Raw genomic sequence first — 15,831 nt, 5'->3', positions numbered from 1 at the left:
ATAATTTTCGTAGGTCGGAATTGTCAGAGCACAGCCAGAGGCTTTATTTGGGTCACATGCATCAGAAATCAAAATGTCAAAAGAGTGCAGTCTCATATGCACCTTGAGGCCCTTTCCTGAATTCATTCAGGTTATTTTCCGAGTTCAGTCTCTATAAGCTAAAGAACCAGTGATCAGCAGGTGGTGTCTCAGCCAACAGAGGCTGTCCTTGGGTGATAGTCATATGTCACTCTTATAACCCAGAAAAGATTTTTCTTCAGGATGCAAAGCTGGAGTAATAAAATGTCTTCAATCACGAGAGAGACTACCCAGTCCTGTTTATAGGTCCCTCACAGTCAACCAGGAATTAGATAGGTGTGTATACCAGGTGGCAAGTAATGCTCTCAGTATTCTGAGTTCCACAACCCTGCACTAGTTGAGCTCACCATGGCCTACTTTTTCTGATAAACTTGCCCACACCAATGCTAACTGGGAAGAACTAATAGAGAGGAGTAGAGATTTCTCCTAAGTCCTTGATGACTTCTTGCTGGATGTTCTCATGCTCACACAATTGCAAGCTAGCCTCTGTTGCTGGCTTGTATGTTTACTTTAAAGTAAGCCTTCTCTCAGTAGTTTCCAGTCTTTGCAGTCTTGGTTTGATGGCCATGTCCATGTGGGATTCCACCATCTCTACAGTTTTAATATATACTAAAGGACATTCCTTGGGACAATTCTTCAATCTGCTTCTCCTCTCAGGTCTGTTTCAGTTTGTGACATTCTTAGGAGGAAATCTGTGTTTATTTCATTTGTGTTCTTAGTCTCATTAATAAAAAGAATTCAGAAACAAACTTTTTTTTGAGACAGGGTTTCTCTGTACAGTTTTGTTGCCTGTTCTGGATCTAACTCTGTAGATCAGGCTAGCTTATAACTCACATATAACCACTTGCCTCTGCCTCCCTAGTGCTGGGATTAAAGGTATTCGTCACCTCTGCCTGGCCAGAAACAAACCTTTAAGGAAGCTCCAGGACAATTTATTAGAGTTAGAGGGAAACTAACATAGCTAGGAAGTTATGGATCTATCTCATCAACTACTAGAAGGATAAAGAGAAAAGGAAGAAGAAAAAAAAATGTCCTTTGAGTTTAAGTCCAAGAAAGCTGGGAAGTTCAGTAATGGATATAGGTCACTAGCAGCTGCATAGCAGAGAGATTGGGGTGGAGGAGGGGCAAGACTTCAGAGAATGAGTGAGAAAACCTAGGGTACCAAGGAAAACATATGTAATATTTTGCTCCAAAAATAAAAGAAAGTTTTAAAAAGAAGGAAAAGGAAGAATTAGACTTTTCTGTGTAATCCAGAAAAGCAGATAGGCACATGGTAGAGATTCCATAGTGGTTGATGGAGAAGGGAGTTCCAAGGACTATAAGTGCATTATCTCATTAATGGAATAATTATTCCTCCCATTTCTTTAGTGTGTCTCTAGAAGAATCAGATGTCCCAAGGGAGTGAACTCCAGGCCAGGTGGTTGACAAATCCAGATGAATTAACTCTTAAGGGAGGACACAATAGTATGTAGTATTTCAATCTTTTGAGCAGATCACAATATCACGTCTCCATGCATGGTCAGATATAGATTCCATTATTTTGACAAAAGAGAAGTCATTTTTTGATGGGATTAAACAAATCCCTGCTGTTGCTACCATTTCTTATTGCATTGTATAGTCCAAGGTAGAGCAAAGCTGATAATTACCTTCCTAGTGTTGCAAGGGAAAGAGGAGGTAGCCTACAAATTTGACCATGAAGAAGCTACCTAACAACACCTCTCTAGGAATTTGAGCTCCAAACCTGCTGATTCCTTTAATTCCCTTCAACCAATTCCTAGGTACTGCTCATCTTTCATTACAAATACTCACCCAGCCCCAAATCAAGTTCTTTCTTTTTAAAGTCTTTTTGTCTATGCTCTAAGCCAGGTATTCATCAGTTATCTGCATTTCTGCCACATTTACTCTTTTAGTGTTCTCTGCAGTGGAAATACTATGCAGTGTCTCTAGTTTAGGCATTAGATCATGGAGCATCCTTACATAGAAACCTCCATAGTCCCAAATGATGATGGATACATTCCTCTTTAAAATACCAAAGCTTCCAACACCTGTGGTGCCAGCCTCACTTTTCATCCTTGTGTTGTGCACACACACAGCTATCTAACACATTCTGTCTTGTAAAAGTCATGTTATCGGTACTCAATTATCACCTTGAGATGTAGTTTCAGTAATTACTTATAAATATTTATTGGCTCTGAACATGTAATTTTTAAACTTTTATTATAATTTTTAAAAAAGGAGATATTTTATAGCAGCCATTTAACAAGAAAAATTGATTTTATTCTAGAACACAATTCCTTAATCCAATAGGAATAAGCCTTTGAAACAGTATTTATGAGTGGAAAGGAGATATTATTATTTATTCTTAAAAAATAAGAGCAAGTATTGAAAACGCCTTGAAATACTCCTGCAATTATTGATATTTTTCACAAACTATTTTGCACTAATCTTTGCAGTGAATGATTTCTGTCTCATAACTATGTCACTAACACAATTAAAATATGTACTAGAGAAACCTTGTTCAAATGCTACAGACTTTATAGTTTACAAATTGTCTCTGCATATATCACACCTTCACAGCAATCATGTACTCTGAAATTCTGCTCAGTTTTTGAAGACTGAACTAAGGAGGGCCATAGCTTTAAGTAATGTGCTCAACTAATTCAACTAGTAAATATTCTAAATTTTTCATCTTACATTTGTGACCTTTCTATTTCCAAGGCATGTCAATTCCCAAATCTCATATAGAAAATTATTAATCATTTGACAACATTTGTTCAGACTGAACCTTGGTCCAAATTACAATTAGCAGGTAAGTGGTGGAGCTTTGCCAAGGTGTGAAAGCTTTCTTTTCTCTCTGTAGTAATCCTTGGCCCCTCTTGAGGGATCTAGTATCATGGGTCACTCCCATCAGCCACACCTTAGAGGCTCAGTGATTCCTGGCACACCTGGTATTAGGCTCTGGATGATGCTTAAACCTCCAATTACTGCCCAGGAGAGATGAGATTCACCCTGCTCATAGTTCAAAGGAGGAGTCAGATAATACTGAGCATTACAAACTGTTCAAAGACACAGGAAAAATGGAGGATTAAGAAAGGTCGTTCTGAGCAAAGTGTCCCTGCATAGGCCCCAGATTCCAAACAGCCAGCTGATGCACTAAGGACAGGTCCCGGTCCCACTGCCTGGGGGCCTCCCAAACGGGTCAAGTTAATCAACTGTCTCACTTATCCAGAGGGCCTGATCCAGTTGGGGGCTCCTTAGCTATTGGTTCATAGTTCATGTGTTTCCACTAGTTTGAGGAGGGGACTGGACCTGCCTCGATTGAATCTCCAGGCTGAGCTGAATCCCCAGGGGAGTCCTTGCCCTGGAGGAGATGGGAATGGGGAGTGGACTGGGGGAAGGCAGGGGGAGGGGCCGGTGGCTGGAGGAGGGAGGACAGGGGAATCAGTGGCTGATATGTAAAATTAAATTAAATTATAAAATAAAAAATAATAAATAAATAAATAAATAAATAAATAAATAAATAAATAGAAAGGTCATTCTTAATGTTGAGTTTCTGATAGGAACTCTCAGTCATTTCTCTTATTAGCAGTCACTCAATTTGTAGTTACAGCTTTATGAATAAAAGCTTTCCCTGGGTTTGCTCCATTTTAAGCAGCACCACACACACACACACACACACACACACACACACACACACACACACACACACACACACACTGCTTCTTAAATGAAAAATGTGAACCCAAGGCAAGTTTCCTTAAGATATCAGTTACATAACAGTAGGAAATTTCAGCTTTGTTTGTTTGCTCAATCTCAAGATTTGGAAACGTTGCCTGGTATACAGCAAACCCTCTAATATATTTGTTGAAGAAACATCTCTATTAATTCTGTAATAATCAGGATTGATCTTTGCTCTGGTGATGCCATGACAAACTGGCAAAGTTGGCTTAACATCTGTGGCATGTGCTTTGTAAGAACCTTTCCTCTAAATGCTGCTGCTCTTGTTATCCCTTATAAAAAGTCTGATGTGTGGAGACGGACTATTATCTCCATTTCACAGTAGTGTAAGTGAGATACAGACTTCATATGCCTGGAAAAGGAAACATCAAAAATGCAGTATGCCTACAGGAATGCAGCACTCACTTTATACTGGCAAATCTGACTTCAGTCTCATCCAGTTGGCCTACAGTGCAAAAATAGAGACTATTTTCTTTCTTCTGAGCCAATATGAATTTTACTGGCTTTGCTGAAAAGCCAAGCCCTTAACCAACCATAACTTCCTGAGCTTTTGGTCCTATGTTAAAAGAAATTTGCTTTTCATAGTCCAATTCCCTACCTTTACCCCTTGGCTCCCATCTCCTTCAAGGGAAGGGTTCTCTTTGAAGTTAGTTACCACAGCCTGATGCTCCTGAGTGACTGTAATTACCACCATGGCGGGGAAAACAGATGACTAGACTAGCCCTGAGACATCCAGCCACTCAGATGTGGAACCAGGAAGTCAACCTGGAACATTCCTCCCTGGCAGGCCTTTTCACTGATTTCATTCCTTAGGCAGCTCAGCCTTTCCTTCATAAAGTTAACCAGAACACATACTTGACCGAAATTGAAATTATAGTAAAAGTCCATCCACAAGGACATCCCGTCTATGGATCTGCAAGCCTATAATTGCAGTGGGCATTGTTGTAAGCAAGTGTCTCAGTAGCTGAGCAGAACACTGTGATAAGCCGTCCACTGTATGGCATCCAAGTGTCAAGGAAGAAAAACGCACCAAAAGCACAGCCATTATGAAGAATAACATTCACCAAAAGAGCTGCTATAAATATAGACTCCATACACACTGCTGGAAACAAAAGGACCACAGGCTAAAATTCTTTGTCAGGTTTATCTGTTTTCTCTTTCTTTTCTCTGCCCTGTAGTGCCCTAAATCCAAGTGTTTGAGCCTCTCAGATATTACAAATGTTCATCCTTATTGATTGCGGTTCTCAGAACCACAGCATCCTACTTCAGACTTCCAGAGAGGAAATAAGTATTTTCGGAAACAAATAAATCCTATCAGGTAATGATAGAGGAGTGACAGTTATGGTGAAGGCATCAAACCATCCTGGGTCCCCCCTTTCTTTTCTCTTCTTCAATTCAAGATCATTAAGAAGCAGATGGAAATCTGATTGCATTGAAATTCATTTTGAAAACCAGACTAGAAGAATACCATGGCAGTGCATCATCACTACTGTCAGGACATTGGAGGACCTGGATTAAATTATGAGTCCAGAGTAGTTCAGCAGTTCCCAGTTTTCCCCTTTGATTCTACTGAAACAATGATTGTAGGGTATAATTAGCCTTTATATTTCCCCACAGCTCTGCAAGTAAAATTTATAGCTATAACATACAGACTTTTCAAAGAAAGGAACATTTATTTGACCTACCTGTATGTCTTGAAATATGTATTTAGCACAGCTGTTCTTTTGTATTAAACTCGTCACAAAACACAGCTTTAATGTAACCCACCATTGATCTGCACTAAGTGGAAACAAAAATCTCTCCTTAATTAGTATCAGCCAATCACTTTTTGCATTTCTACAGAACACACACTGTGAACTGTTTAATGGACTATTATTTAGAAAAGTAGTAAAGAATGCACTGGGGGAAAAAAAAGACACAGTAGAAATAAAAACTCAACATGTCAATGAAAAATATGTTGGGAATAATAGAAAGCCAGATACATGGTTAAGCGATTCCCTAGCAGATTACGGGAGAGATGAACTGTACCTCAATTATTTCCAATGAGAGAGAGACAGACAGACAGAGAGAGAGACAGAGAGACAGAGAGAGACATAGACAGAGACAGAGACTCATTGCCATCAACACACTTAACTGTCTACAGTAAATTTGCTCATTCCTTTTTTATTCTGGACTCTTGGAACCTGCACAGAGCGAGGAGGAGGAGTAAACAAAGAAGGAAGTGGATTGCTGTCTCACAAATTACCACAAACACACTCTGACTCTGTGCACTTTTCATTTTTCTCCTCATTAACTGTGTCTTACTCCGAATGAGCTAGGGGTCCAGACGTAATCAAGTCCCACAGATAACAATTGACTTGGCTGCTCTGGCAGTCACCACCTACTAGCTACTGGGAAATAAATTCAGAAGTAAAATAAGTTAAAAGAAAATTCACTCTGCTCTCTTTTCCGTGCTTAGATCATTTGAAGGCCATCAAGGCCTACGGAAGCAGTCCATCTTTCTCTGAAGAAGAGGCAGGATGCCACCCGCAATAAGGGCCTCCTTCGGTGCCAGCAGGAGTGTGCTTAATTATACAGCATGGTACGGCAGAGCATCCCGGGTAGGAGCATTTATATCCCTGAGATCTTTATCCGTAGTGGTGCCTGAACAATAATAAAAATAAAATGACACAAGGACAGTCAGGGGGGCAGAAGGAAGAAAAACAGAAGCAAAGGCAGAGGAGGTATACTCTCAGACAAGGGCAACTGGGCGCTGGAGTTTCAAAGCTGTCCCGAAAATCTCGCCTTTTGTTTATGTAAAAGTTTTTGAAACTTAGCCTGTTTGCTTTTGTATTTATTTTGGCTTTATCAAAGCAGATTTTGGGGGGAATGCTGATGAAGGGACTTCCTGTTGAAGAGGTCACATGCTGGCCAAGATACACCATCTGGCTCCAAACTGGAAGGAAGGGCTTATGAGGACAGTGTCACTTCAGGTCACTGGTGCTTTGCTTCTGAGAGAGACACCAGGGAGGACAACCTTTTCCCTCTTGCGTGCAAGCAATACAGGCAAGTGTGGAGATGGGCTCACACCAAGCTGGACTTCACCGTCATCGTCGTGATACATGGGCATTTTTGTCAGGCTGCTCTGGCACACGCTGGCTGAAAAATCTCACTGCTTAGAAACTTCCCAATCAACAGGCTGAACAATGCTCCCCACTCCCACCACGCCGTGTGGTTGCTTTTCCTTGTGAGTGTGTGTTTTCTATTGCGCTTATGCCCTTGAGTGTATCTCTTCTCCCTCTTCCAGTCCCCCTTGACTATTATCATTATTTCTCTCAACTAGACATCAGCATGAATATGGATGGTGTAAATGGACACCTAAGTGGTTGATACAAAACAGAAGAGATCAGTGAATCGACATCAAACAGAAGCATTTAGGTAGAAAGCAGAAAGGTGCTTTCACCAGGGAAACTGAGTCACTGTTGCTAAAGTAACAGGAACCTCTGAGCATAATACACCTCTCAAGTTTATGAGAGAGGGCCACTCTGCAAGGGGCCAGCATCTCATCTACTTTCTGCCTTTGTTATGTCTCATATTTTGGTCCAGGGATGAGATGGGCGTGGGAGCTGAAGAGAGAAACTAAAGGTCACCTCTAACTTCAACAGTGGAATGCAAGCTCAATCATGAGGACTGTCCAAGTAACCTAGAGAGCAAATGAGGAAGTAGGGGAGGATCCTTGAGGCTCTCAGGTGATGCCCACACCTCTGCAACGAGAGAGTCCCACATTCCAGCAGGTATGGGACAGTAGTCAACCAATTGGTGTGGGGGGGAAAAATTACAACCAAATCAGCTTTAGATCTCACTGACTCTCACTTGTGATTCATGAATTGGCAATATCTCACTTTATAAAAGAGAAAGAGCTTTTCCACTGAGCAATAGCAGAGAAATGGGTTTTGTGAGAGTTAATAGAGAAACACCCAATACTGAATGCTAGGTTACTGCCTGTGGAAGCCGAGTAGACCTCTGTATTACCTAAGCCCAAACCTTTCATTTTCAGGAAACAGCTTCTCTGTTTGGGGACCTGCTTCCTTCAAGTTTCAATCTGTGGGTGCATGCAGTATTTGCCACGAGAGACTCCATTCTGTGTTGAATCTGAACCATTAAGGGTGATTATAAGAGTACAATCAAAATCAGTGGCTACTCATCCCTTCTTTTTTAAATTTTTACTACCAGAAATTAATTAGATTTGTTTCAGGGGAATAAGACATACATATTACTTAATAAATCTAATTAGTTGGGATTAGGTTAATTTGCTGTGTTTTAGGTTGTATTGCAGACCATGCATTTCTATGTTTATTGTTACAGAATATCCAGTAGAAGGGTTCATGTTGGGGCCTGTCCCCAACTGGCAGTTGTATTTGGGGATGAGAGTTCCTAGATAGTTTAGGAGATGGGAGATAATCACAGGAAGTAGGTTACTGGGCCAGGTCCTCAGGGATAGCTGGTCTCAGACCTTTCCTGTCTTTCTCTTCTTAATCTTGATGAGATGAAGATCCTGTACCCACATGTTCCCACAGCCATTATTTTCTGCCATGAAGACAGTGACTGAAGCCTCTGAAAACCTGAATCAACATGAATCTTTCCTTTCTTGGGATGTTTCCTCTGGTGCCTTTGTCACAGTCACAGCTACAGAATACTCACTGTCACCTGTACCCTGCATTAAAACACCCTTTCTTCCAAGTATAGGATTTAGTAGATTATTGAACCACTTTATTGCCAAGTACTAATTTTAAGTCTGCAGGGCTCTGATAGATATCATACGAGAGTAATCCATTTCCTGTTGATAAATAAAAAATTCTATGTGTAGATAAATATGTTCGTATCTATTTGTACCTATTTCTTTCCTTCAGAATTTTCCATGGACTTAATATTTCTCATGGATTGAAAAAAAATGCAGCATTAACAACCCTTTCTAAATTTTTCTGACTATAGAAAACTGTTGAAGGACCACCTTATTCAGTGAGGCTGCACTGAGGGCTCTTTGCATTCAACTACTAAAACTATTGATAGGTCATGAAAAATAATTTTATTAAGGTTTTAAGACAATATATTCTCATTTTCAATCTCAGTCTCTAAGTGGGAAAATCTTGATCATTGGAGAAGGACCAAGTAAGCCTTTATAAAGGGTATAAAGGATGTGATAAAGTGAATGATTACTTTGACGACACAGCTTTAATCACTTCAAACTTAGGAATGTTTGTCAGGATAAGCACTACAGATAATATACTAAGTGTGCTTAAGAAAAACTGCTCCTGGACAGTCTTCTAAAAATAATTAGAAGGCCAGCTGGGTGTGGAAAAGGCTGCGCTTTTCTCTTTAGTTGCTCTGAGGCTCCATATCACGACAAAATCAGTCATCCATTGAATTTGCTGGAACCGCTGTCTGCCTAGGCTGGTATTAGTGATTGTAGCAACCCCATGTTTATTCCAACATGCAGTTCATCACAGTCTGAAGAACAGGCAGCAGACTCGACAATGGTGGTGAAAACAAACTCTGAGAACACTAATCTGCAAAACTGGCCGAGGTCAGGCTAGAGTAAGACTTTACACACATGTCATGACCATCTTAAGATACACATCCTGTCTCCTGAAAGGCTACCATGTTTGCTCAGCCTTGCATCTACTAAAAATAGATCTTTCTTAAGTTTCTAGTTATGTAATGTTCATGACTGCCCACCTTTATTAAGCTATAGATGTGTTAGCAACACATACTTGGCTTCTCCAAGTTACCCAGTTGCTATGTATGGACATGTGGGATATATTCACTTTATAGAAAGCAATACTCAGGACTTAGAAAGAATTTGAAGATATTTGCTTTGTTACATCCCAGTAGAACATTTCAAATAATGCTTCCAGCTCTTTGTTCTCTGCCACCTGTATCAGTTGCCTTCTTCTTCACAACAAAAAGATCTTTTGCCTTGGCCAAGAATGTAACTGGAAAAAAACCTATGGTATTCATAGGGGCCATCTAGAAAAAAAGTCAACGAAGTGGACTGTGTCAATATTCCAAAACTCCACTGGAAGTTTGGGGTAGTTTAACTTACGTCCAATAAAGGCACTTTAGAGAGCTTTAATTTTGACAGGGATCTCAATGCTTTGCAGTTCTGTGACATTCTTAGAAGTTCGGCTGGGCATTTGGTGCAGGGGAGGAGGCAAAATCAATTACAGGCAATTTGACTATATTTTTATTCAAGTAAAACAGAAATTTTGAGTAACACTGAAATCTACTGACACACGGTCATAAATCGAGCAGGCTAAGCCATGCTGGTTTTCATTTTACTTCCATTTAATTTTCTAATTAATTTCAGAAAACATTAATTAATTTTGTCTTTTTCACAGGCAGTCTGGCACCCTTGGGCCTGAAACATCGCAAATATTGCTGGCCTCAAGCACTGGTAATCAAAATTTCTAATTCATTTGAGCAATCCAGTTTCTTGCTCCTCATTTCTCTCCCTGGTATATACATTTAACATTCCTTTAACCCTTTGGTTTTGGATGATTTTTTTTTAGTCCTAGAGATAGAAACAAGAGAGTCATGTATGCTAGGCAAGCGTTCTACTTCTTAGCTTTGTCTACAGCCTTCTTTATTTCTAATGTTGTATCTGGGTCTCATTTTCAGTTTATCCTTTTGAGCTTCCTGAGTAGCACCGATTGGCCTCAAGTTTGTGATCCTTCTGTTTCAGCTTCCTGTGTAGCTCGATGACAGGCATGCAACATCTTACTCACTTTTGGCCTGAGATTTCCCCTGGATGCAGGACTAAAATGACGAATAGATCTCAGGTTACAGGGAAATGACAAAAGAGAAATGATAAGGGTTGAACTTTTGGTATGGTGACATTTGAACTCTTTTCTAGTAAAGTACTTACCTAAGTTCCAAAAGAATTCAAATGTAGTCATACTCTGCTCTCCACCCAGACATCCACAAGGACAGCCTATTTGACTCATCATACAACTTTTACAAGGTTAAACCACAATGAAATAAGCATTTAGAAAAATGGATACTATTAAAAACTAAAATGTTAGAATTTTGTGTTTCCCTCACATCTTTCTTTTTATCATCAAAAGAACATGCATCTCATGAGCCCACGATCTGTCAAAAATAGTAGATAAATAAACAGTGGACTAAAGATGATTTTATTGAGCCAACTGCCCCATTTTGGAAGCAAGGAGAGATGAACACATAAGGTAATGATAACCAACAGTAGAGAGTGCAGGGGATGAAGGGTTACAGACATGCCCCTTCAAAATGTGCAGAACCGAGACTGCAGGGAAGGCTTGGAGCTTAAGATGACTCGCTGCATTTTTGGGGGAGCTGGGCTTGGTTCTCAGCACACACAATGGCTCACAAACATCAGCAATTCAAATTCTAGAGTATCCCGTGCCCAGTTCTGGTTTCTGAAGACCCTAAATATATATTCTGCACATCCATACATTCAGGGAAAACACTCATACATATAAAATAAATGTAAAAATTTAAAATAAGTGTGCTGAATGAGTATGTTCATTATTTCAAGTCATAGCTACTAGAGGAACTGCAATCTCATAAAGGGCTGTTCAGCGTGGCATTTCTACACTCAGCAAGCCTTGGAGATTATTTTGGAAGGCTGGACATGGCTTTGGTTACCAAAGACAGATGACTACCATTTAAAATCTCTGTATAATCTTTTGATAAACAGGCTGTCATGATATAAAAGAAAGTAAATTTATGAAATTTTAATGCAGCTTATATTTTGGACATGAGTTATTATTTATTCTGAGATCGTGAAGATTCCTCTAAATCATTTCTTAGAATTTTATACATGTGCCTTTGAATGCAAACTGTTAATTAACCTGTTTTCAATTTTGATGTGGGCTGAAGGTGAGAATCCTAATTCACTTTTCCCCATAAGAACAACCCAATCACAAGTTCCCAAATTAGTTTGCCATGGTTTCAAAGATATTGACAGAAGACACAGGATTACTGGATTAGTGTCAAATGACACCTTTTATGTCATAGCAACACAAGCAGACAGGATACTATGACTTTTGTGCAGGTCCTCTAAGCCTCAGGTTTTATAGGGTGGGTCAAATTCAGAAGACCAGGTGACATAGACACACAGTGGGTTGTGTAACTGGAGCTGGTCCTGAAGATTAAGGAATCTGAACATTTTATATTGGGCTGCAAGCTTATCTAAATTGTTCCTCATAGACAGCTGTTGGTATGTTGAATAATAAAAAGATCTGCACTTTGGAATAGGGACTATCTCCCCTCTTCCAGGCAGTGGCAAGGCAAGAATAACTGAAGTGACAGTATGGGAGGTTTTAATTAAATTATATTTTATTTATTTATTTATAATTTTATTTATTTTAATTTTAATTAATATATTAATTTTAATTAAAACATATTATATGACTTTTGCTTTTCTCCCTCCATACCCATTGATGTTCCCCCAAATTAACAACCTTTTTTTTCTTTGATTCATATAATTCATAAATACAACTCACTGAGTCCATTTTTGTTGTTTGTGTGTATATATAGTTTCATGACTCACCACTTTGTACTGGGTGACCAGTCATGGAGGGAGCTCATGACTGGGGGAATCTAATTCTCTGTCTCGTGGCAGTGTTCAGTTGCTTTCAAGTTCTTTGTCTAGGGGTGGGACCCCATGATGTATTTTCCCCCTTTGGTGTTTGTATGTCTATGCACTGATTTCTAAGAGAGGCCATCCCACAGTAGGATTCCTAGTATTTTTGCTCTTTCAGTCAATACTGCTATTCCTTCTACTGAGACATAGATCCAGGAGCAGTACTGCTGATGTATCTGTGGTGGCTCTCTGCAATCTATTGATCTTTGCATTGTGCCCAGTTGTGGTTTTCTGTTGCAGTCTTCATTTGCTGTAGAGAGAAGCTTCTTGAATGAAGGGCAAGAGATACAATTATCTGGGAGGATAAAGATAAGATTCAGGGTTTACTTAAGGAATTACACGGGGGGGTTAGCATTAGTAGATTCTCTTTCTAAGATCCATGACTTCACTAGCCTGATTGTAGTTGCCTAGGTTTTCATTACCAGGCATGATTTCCCTCCTGTTGAGTGGATCTTAAGACCACATACACAGCAACTGGTTACTACAAATATTTGAGCATCTCCATTACATGTTTACAGATATTGTGGCTTGCTGGTCATTCTTGTGGTTCATAGGTTTCATAGCTTGGTAGGACTATTAATTGATTCCTTCTTTTGGGAGCTTATGTATTACCTCCTGGTAATGGGAGCTAGACTACAGGAAAGAGGCTTTCAGGTTAGATCCAGCTTGAATCATCTGAGTCCTGCATCCAATGTATACAATATCCACAGCCACAGGGTCTTACCTTCAACCTCTGAGAGGCATCCAAGGATGACAGTAAGTACCTATGTCATTTTTGAAGTCACTTGGACTCACCTGACCAACCACCTGAAGGGAAGCTTTTAGTGTCTCGCACATGGATTTTTATTAGTCTATGACTCTTGTGATGGGTATTGTCACCCTGAGAAGTATAGTGTGTGTGTGTGTGTGTGTGTGTGTGTGTGTGTGTGTGTGTGTGTGTACAATGTGTATAATCTTAGGTAAATATAAAATAATATTATTAGACAAAAGCCATTTGTCTCTCCTTCCTTCTTCTGTACTGACCTCCATTCTCCTACATAGTTGAAATCTCAGTCTTCACTTTTCCATTTCCTTCTTCCTATCATCTGTATCCTGATACTCCTCTTTCAAGTCCCTCCATCCAAATGATCCCTTCTACTTTCCTGGTTTCAAGTTGTTGCTCCATGTGATACTCACAGCTGGGAATTTGGAGTTAGGAACTGAAAATGAGAGTGAATATGTGGCATTTGTCTTTCTCAGTCTGGGTTACCTCACTCAATTATGTTTTACCAATTCCAACCATTTCCCTGCAGACTTCATGAGTTCATTGTTTTTTTACAGCTGAATAGTATTCCACTGTGCATAAGTACAACACTTTCATTATCCATTCATCTGTTGAAGAACTTTTTTTGTGGTGGTTGTGAACAAGACAGCAACAAACATTGCTGAGCAAATGCTCTCGAAGTAGGTTGTGGAGACTGTTGGGCATATTACCAAGGAGTGGTATAGCTGGGTCATATGTAGATTTATTTTTAGTTTTTTGAGGGTTGGGCAGATACTGATTTCTAGAGTGGCTATGCCGTTGTGCATTTCCATTACCAGTGAATGAGGTTACCTCATTCTCCACAACTTCACCAGCATTTTTTTTTTATCAGTTCTTTGGTTGAACTTAGCCATTCTGATTGGGGTGAGATGAAATCTCAGAATGGTTTCTAATTTACATTTCCTTAATTGACTGGGGCCATGAACACTCAGGTATTTAGCCTTCCTTAGCTATTTTTGGTTTTGCTCTTATGAGCTTCCCATTTAGAACGCTAGACTATTTTTCTAATTGGGCCATTTGTATCCTCAGCTCTTTAATTCTCAGTGTATTCTGAATATAGATTCTCTCCCATTCTGCGGGCTTCTTCTTCACTTGACTATTTCCTTAACTGCACAGAAACTTTTTAATATTATTTTTTGAGACTCCAAGTGTCAAGTGTTAATTCCTGGACAAATGGAGTCCCATTCAAAAGGCCATTTCCTACATCTACCTCATGTAAGGTACTGCGGATGCTTCCTTCTATCAGTTTCATCATTTCGGATTTATGATTGAGCTCTTTGATTCACTTGGAGCTATTTTTTGCACAGGGTGACAGGTTAAGGTCTCATTTCGTTCTTCTATATGTGTACATCCAGTTTGCCTGGCACCATTTTTTTGAAGATGCTGTCTTGTCTTCTTTGTGTGTGTTTTTGCTATCTTTGTCAAATATCAGATGACTGCAGTTGTGTGTGCTCATGTTTGCACCTTTCAGTTTATTCCATTCGTCTATATGTCTGTTTTTGTGCCAGAACTGTATGTTTTTATGAATATAGCTCTGTAATATATCAAAGAGTCTGGAATCACAATGCCTCTAGTATTACTCTTTTTCCTCAGGATTGCTTTGGCTATCTGGTGTCTTTTTTGGTATCATTTAAATTCACTCTTTCTTTCGGCTGGTAAAGCTAAGGCTTTGTTTGTCTTTATCTTCGTAAGGAACAGCTCTTAGATTTATCGACTCTTCAGATAGCTTCCTATGTTTCTATTTAGTTAGTCTTTTCTTTGATTTTTATTATTTCTTCCTGGTTTGGGTTTGGTTAGGTTCTTAATTTGCATCATTACGTCATTTATATGTGTTCTTTCTGATTTTTTTAATGTAGACACTAAGAGTTGTAAGTTTCCTTCTTAGGATTGCTTTTTAATGTGTCTCACAGGTTTTGTTGTGTTGTGTTTTCATTTTTCATTTAGAATATTTCGTTTTTTCTCTTAATTTATTCTTTGAGCCATTCTTCATTCAGTAATGAGTCGTTTAATCTAGATGAGTTTATACAATTACTAGAGGAATAAGCTTAGCCAAGAGACTTTGGAAAGAGGCAATGCTATATGCAATGAAATAAAAGCATGCCTGAGAACATAAACTAGCAAAAGAAAACCACAGCAGTACACACACACACACACACACACACACACACACACACACACACACACACGCCTTTCAACAACAACTCTAGGTAGTAATGGCTTCCACTCTTCAATAAGAAGACACAGGAAACATGATCTAGCCAGGCGGTGGTGGCGCACTCCTTTAATCCCAGCACTCAGGAGGCAGAGGCAGGTGGATCTCTGAGTTCGAGGCCAGCCTGGTCTATAGAGTGAGTTCCAGGATAGGCTCCAAAGCTACACAGAGAAATCCTGTCTCAAAACAAACAAACAAACAAACAAACAAGAAACTGTAGCACGATCTTAACAGGTCTTATTAATAAAAACAAACCTGAAGCCAGGTATTGGGGTGAATGCTGGAAGATCAGAGAAGTAGAACAAGCCACAGCTTCCTCATCTTGCCAATTCCTCAGCT

Source organism: Peromyscus californicus, unplaced genomic scaffold, assembly GCF_007827085.1.
Source record: "Peromyscus californicus insignis strain IS unplaced genomic scaffold, ASM782708v3 Scaffold_19__1_contigs__length_69161282, whole genome shotgun sequence".
NCBI lineage: Eukaryota > Metazoa > Chordata > Mammalia > Rodentia > Cricetidae > Peromyscus > Peromyscus californicus.
The sequence above is the reverse complement of the archived record's forward strand: the minus strand, read 5'-3'. Positions refer to the sequence as shown.